Here is a 6,661-nt window from a genome sequence, read left to right as displayed (position 1 = left end):
TAAGGACTGTATAACATAGTCTGGGTAAACAAATAAGCATGGGTGTAGCTTGCTTATTGCGGCGGTTACTACCCCTACTACCCCTAACTAATCAAGCTAGATATTTCAATGGTGGGGGTGGAAGGTAAATAGAACCAAGAGCTAAGAGAAACAGATAAGTATGAGAGAAAAAATGTGTGAAGCTTGCTGGGCAGACTGGATGGGCCGTTTGGTCTTCTTCTGCCGTCATTTCTATGTTTCTATGTTTCTATGTTTCTATATTTCTATATTTCAGGAGATGCTTAGGCCCATAGGAAAATGGGTCCAAAGCATTTTGTTGACACCATTTGAAATACATGTGCAATTTGAAGGTATATTTCCTTCTAGTGGAAGGTTTACTAGAGAAAGCAAGTATGTCCACAATTTCTGTTAGTAAGTGAGGATCTTTGATCACTGAGCATTCAAAATTCAAGCTGTGAGGCTGAGGCCTGAGAGGTTGGGAAGGTACAATATTTCATCTTCCTGCACCAACAGTGCAGGGTCAATTGAGAGGACTGCAGGAAAGTTCTATGACATATGTATATTGTATCTGCCTGGGTCATGTGGAAGGTATGAGGATTAGATGAGCATGGTCCTGAAGAACTTTCTGCACTTTTCTGGTGATAAATGGTAAGCGTACATGAAGCTTTGTCCCCAGTCAAGAAGAAAAGTGTCTTGAGCCAACCTGTGTATTTAGTTTTGTGTTCTTCCTTCCTGCAAGCAGGTCCACCAATGGTAGACCCTATAAACTGAAGAGTTCATTGGTCACTGACTGCTGTGGAGACCACTTCTATGGTTGAAAACATTCTGCTAAGTCTATCCACCAGTGTTTTGAAGATGCCAGGTAGATAAGCAACCTGAGGAGCAGCTCAATTTGTCTCCACCCAATGTCAGATTTTTAGGGCTTCCTTACAGAGAGTCCATGATTCCATTCCTTCTTGCTTGTTGACATAACATGGTGACCTGGTTGTCAGTTTGAATCAGGATGCACTTTCTCTGAAGAAGATGCTTAAAGTTTGATAAATCATATCTGATTACTCTCAGCTCTAGAAAGTTGATCTCATAGCATCTCTCTTGATGAGTCCAGAGACCTTAAGTCTGGTATGTGCTCCCCATCCTTTGATGCAGGCATCTGTCACAAGAACTATTTGATAGGGGATTGAATGAAGAGGGGATCCTTCTTTGAGAACTCATGGGTGAAACCACCAGGGCAACTCACATTTCATAGTCATGATCTACAATGAAGATGACAGAGGTTGAGTTAGTTGATTCCACTGGGAACGTATCTCCCATTGGAGTTAGTAGTTGTGAAGAAGAGTCAGTAGAATCACATGGATGGCCACTACATTGTATCCAAGAACCACTAGGAGTCACCTTGCAGATGAACAAGGAGAAGAGATCAGGTTGTGGATGAGCAATATTATGGTATTCACTCAGTTTGGAGGCAGGTGTGCTCTTTCCTGATTCAAGTTTATGGAAGCCCCAATGAATCTGAGATTCTGAATGGGCTCCATGGTTGATTTCTTGAAGTTGATCAAAAAATCTAAGGAGGCAATTTTCAAAGGAGTTATGCATGTAAATGTATCATCCTATTGTAGTAATGTTTAAAAGCCATTTTGGTGTCTAAAATGCACTTACACATGTATAGCCCATGGACAATTCAGTGGCATATATTATAGTAAATTTCTAAAGTTCGCTTACACTGATAAAGAGCATGTACATGCGTAAAACCCAGTTTTATGCATGTAAATTCTTTTCAAAAATTAATCTCTTTGATTTTTGGAGGAAAAATATGCACATATTTTGGAAAATGCAAAACTATGGAGGTAATATTAAAGAAGTTACACATGTAAATGTAATATACTATTGTAGCAGTTTTAAAAAGCCATTTTGACGTATGAAGTGCACTTACACATGAATATTCTATGGACAATTCAATGGCGTAACAATTTTTAAAAGCCCACTTACATGAGTAAAGTGCATTTACATGTGTAAAATCAAAATTTAAGCATGTAAATGCTTTTTAAAATCAGGCCTTATGTGCGTAATTCCTATTCATTCCCCAACCCACCTCTTCAAACTGTGGGGAAAATTCCATGCGTAAAATGCACACATATTTACTCACATATTAGGCAGACAGTATGGCTTTTGAAAACTGCTGCAATAGTATATTACATTTACATGTGTCACTCCTTTGAAAATTACCTGCTAGGTATGAATGCATGTGGGTATTTTTGTGGAATAATTTTCAAAGGGAAAGTGTGCACATATTTTCCCTTTGAAAACTGTTTTAGGGCCTCATTTTCTAAAGTATCGCAGGCCTGCGATACTTTAGAAGATGAGGGGCGGGGGGCCGAAATGGGGGGCGGGCCTGCGCTAGCTGGCAGTGATCACACCATCGCAGTGTGATCGCTGCCGGTTTCACACTATTGGGAGCGAAATAGGCAGCGAAAAGGCACTCACCTTTTCGCTGTGTGCGCCGTCGTCGCGGAGTCGGCCCCGGTGACGCCCCGACTCCTCCTCTTCCGGGGCCGACTCCACCCCGACTCCACCCCCATCCTGGTATTGCACGCGATAAGGGACTTTTCGCGTGCGAAAGGTCCCTTATCGCGTGCGAGCCGCTTAGAAAATGAGGCCCTTAATGTCTATGGTTAGTGCCTGAGAATAGTGTAGAATTTTTAAATTAATATTTTTTATTTAAAGTTTGAAGGGAGAGGATCTTGTTTCTTTGTTCCGCTATTCCTATTAACTGGACCTCAGACCCTAAGTTCAATAGGACAAGAAGTGAAACTACCCCTTCCTGGTCCATACCCTGTACTAATTTTTTAAGTGATTTTCTGACTTTAAACAGATTTATTTTCTGGTTCCTCTAGTACTGCTCAGAGTGGGAAGAGCCCCTGTCCTGGGAAAAGCCAAGAACAGCACAACCCAAGTATTCCAGTTCATACCCAGAGGATGGAGTGTGGTGGCTCTATGTGTGTGTGAGACATTTTGTAGGTTTTTGTTTTGGAAAGAAGTTTGTGCTGACCTTTCCCACTCGGGATTGGGGAAAAGAAGGCATTAAGACTGTTTCTCTTCTACGCTGATTTGTGGGACATTCCACCCGAAAGATCCAGTGTACAATCTCAGAGGAGTGCTGTGGAGTTCAAGGAATTCACCTGAAGGAGAGCAGAGAGTCTAGAGACCCCTCCCTCACAGGAGTCTCTACCCTGGGAAAACAAAGACTGAGAGGTCTGAAGGGTGAAGAACCATCGGTGACCTTGGGTATTCTCTTTCCTTAGTGGATGAGGAGAATCATTTCCAGCTAGGGGATGCCATTCCATTCTGGGAACCTTTGCTTTCTCTACCATGGAGAGGAGGACATCCCAGAACCTACATACTGAGGGACACTTAACACAGATCAAGCCGAATTCTGTCTATTGAACATGAATGTTACCATGAGGAAATGTCTCTGGTGCCATCTCAAAAGTATTAAAGTTCACAGTACCCATCATGAGTGTCGTGTCAGTTTTATTCTGGCACCAGTAAAATAAAGTAGAAATATCAGAGATAATACCTACAGTAAAGACTTTTACCATACAGGGCAGAGGTTTACTCCCCCCCCCCCCTTCGGAGAATCTATACCAGGATGTATAAGGACTTTGCCTCAGGACTAAGTGTGACCTTTACCTTCATAGCACATCCTAGAAGAGGATGTGCTATGTACCCTCAGACAGCTTCATTCTGGGAGTTCTAGTTTGCCTTCCCAGCCACTGAGAATGTGGGAGAAAAGAGAGAAATACTGAATGCATGCCAGGTTCCTGCCCTTTAGTACTTATGGGGCCAGGGTGAGGCCAAGTCCCTGACACTGGCATGCAGGCACAGGCTGGGATATACCCATAAGTCAATAGTTTCATTCAGGTAAATGAAGGCCTGGATCTTAAGAGTTTCCAGATAACAAGAACTGAAGCAGAACTGGATCCGGAGCTTTACAGCAGGTCAGGAACTGGAATCAGCAGGTAGTTTACAAGACTGGAACGGGTGCCAGAAGCAGGCTAGAACTGCAAATCAAGAATGAAAGTCAAGATGCAGGTCACAAGCAGAAGCAGAACTAGTAAACAATGGAACTAGCAGATCTGCAGGAAGGATCTGAAAGATTAGAGATTAGAGGTGATGGACTGGAACCAAAGTTTTGACACAAAAGGTCTGGAGAGGCAAGGTTTGGTATGCAGCCACTTCAATAACATAAAGGCAAGTCAGCCTTCAGATTGCTATGAACAACTTCCTGTTCTTCTGTAACACTTTTTGGCTCAGCCCCATCCAATCCCTTATTTCAAGACATGTACCTTTGGGGGGGGGGGGGGGGGGGGAGGTTACCTGAAGCAGTCCTCATCTCTGCTTATTTCATTTTGTGCTCGCTTCAGTTTTCCAGCTGGTCTGAAGGATAGAACTCCTGTCCTACACCTTAGAACTAACCTACGTTCAAGACCTTCCCTACATTATATCTTCTGCATGATTGTTGGATTGCAGAAAGGCAAGCAGTAGGTCATTAGAGAAGAGAAAACACTGCAGGACCTGTTTCCATTTATTCAAATACAAAAAAAAAAATAAATCACTGGGTTGGATTTAGTACTTGAGGAACAAGCTCCACAGTGTTCTTTTGGACAAGATACTTTTTTGGGGATAATTTTTTTCCTATGGAATTTTCCCCTCCATAAATTGCAGAAAATTAAAGCTTGGGCTTGAAGATGCGCTATTTCAAAATTATGCAAGAGAGCTGACTGAAAGGCATTTTACATGTTTTTATGTCCTCCTCTTCACCAAACTTTAATAAGGCCCTTAAAAATCTCGCATTCTTTCATGAAAATAAACTGTAAATCCAGCCTTGCAGCATATGGACTAATTTCGAGACATTATAACTTCATCGCAATATAATTTCTTTATAAGAACCTCTTGTCTGCACAATTCCTGAGCAGTATGAATGGCCCAGAATACAGCAATATTACGCCCATGGCACTTTTTCTGAAGCTGAAAAAAAATATATATTCATGATAACTTGGAAGGTTTGGCTCTCTTCCATGGAGATCTGAATTTATACTTTTTTTTTTTGCATATTTTGAAGTCTTGAAAAATAGAAGCCAATATGAATGTGCCATTTTCATGGATTTCTTCATCCCTTTGTAAGACTTACTCTCGGTTTGCCAGCCTTTGTTGATCAAATGGTTTCTTTTTTTAGATTCCTCTCATTTCCATTTCAGAGTAGACAGTGCAGATGATGAGGGTTATGAAAATGGGGCAGAGTCTTCCCCATAAGAGCTCACAGAAGAATTGTCTAAATATCTATACACTCTACAAGAGACGAGGGAGAAGGGGATATGATAGAAACATGCATATACTTTAGATGTATAAATAATGCATAAGAGGAAAGCATTTTTCAATGGAAAGGGAGCTCTAGAACAAAGGTCATAGTACAAAGTTTACAGAGTTCAGGCTTGGAGGTAAAACATGGCAACCTTTCTTCACAGAAATGGTGGTGGATACAAAGGCTAAACTCCCAATGTAGGTGATGATGGTAAAAGCGGTATCAGAATTCAAGAGCCTACGGGATAAGCACAGAGAATCCTTAGCTATACAGGAGTGAGGGTAAAGTGGAAAGCAAATACGGGCTGTTGCACTGCAACAAGGAAAAACAGAAAAATTAGATGAGATTTCTGATCATTATCTGCCCTCATAGTCTAAAGGTTTTTATTCCTTTGTTTCTATGGAGAAAATGCTTAGCACATAGGCCCCACAGACTATTTCTTATATTTTCACAATGTTACTGAAAGCAAAGGTAGGCATCCAATATTATAGTCAGGCCATTAGTTCCTACCATCTCCTGCTGGAGGCATGTTGTTGCACTGGAGGTGGACCTTGGCCTGGTGCAGGATTGGTACAGGCAGCAGACAGAAGAATGGTCAGTCAGGCAGAGGTCAGTACCAGAGGTCAGTCCAAAGAGATACTACCTGAGAAGGATACAGGAACACACGGAAACACTGGGAACGAAGAGACGCTGGAACGAGGAGACACTGGAACAAGGAGATGCTGGAACAAGGAGACACTGGAATGAGAGAACACTGGAACACAAGGAGGCAAACTCGACCCGATGCAATGCTCAGTGGACGTCCTGCCGGACCAAGATTCCATCCTCCGCGGAAAGGAGCCAACGGGCGGAATGGTACTCTGGAGACGGACGGCCGGGGTCGAGATCCAGGGCAAGCATTCTTCAGGCAGGGATGGAACGACCCGATTCCAAGGTGGGGATCAAGGGACTGAGCCCTGTCTTTTATACATGGCTCAGGTGATGTCATCATGGCGCGCCATGGAGGAGTTTCCCCACACTTGGCCCTTTAAATGGCCGGGAGTTCTGCGCACGCATGCGTGAGAAGTTGGGAGAGATAGAGGGCCTTGAAGGCCCAAGAGAAGCCGCAGGACACCGTGGACACTGGGAGCTAGCGGCGGCGGCAAGGCCAGTGCTCATGGAGGGCTGTGCGAGGTGAGCAGGTCCGGCTGCATTGGCACCGCAGCTGGAGTGCGCAACACGAGTCATGCTGCAACTATACTGTGCACATAGTATATTAGCAGAGTGCTGCAACAATGGACGATGATGAGCAGAAAAGCAGCA

This window comes from Rhinatrema bivittatum, chromosome 6, assembly GCF_901001135.1.
Source record: "Rhinatrema bivittatum chromosome 6, aRhiBiv1.1, whole genome shotgun sequence".
NCBI lineage: Eukaryota > Metazoa > Chordata > Amphibia > Gymnophiona > Rhinatrematidae > Rhinatrema > Rhinatrema bivittatum.
This window is presented reverse-complemented; position numbering follows the sequence as displayed.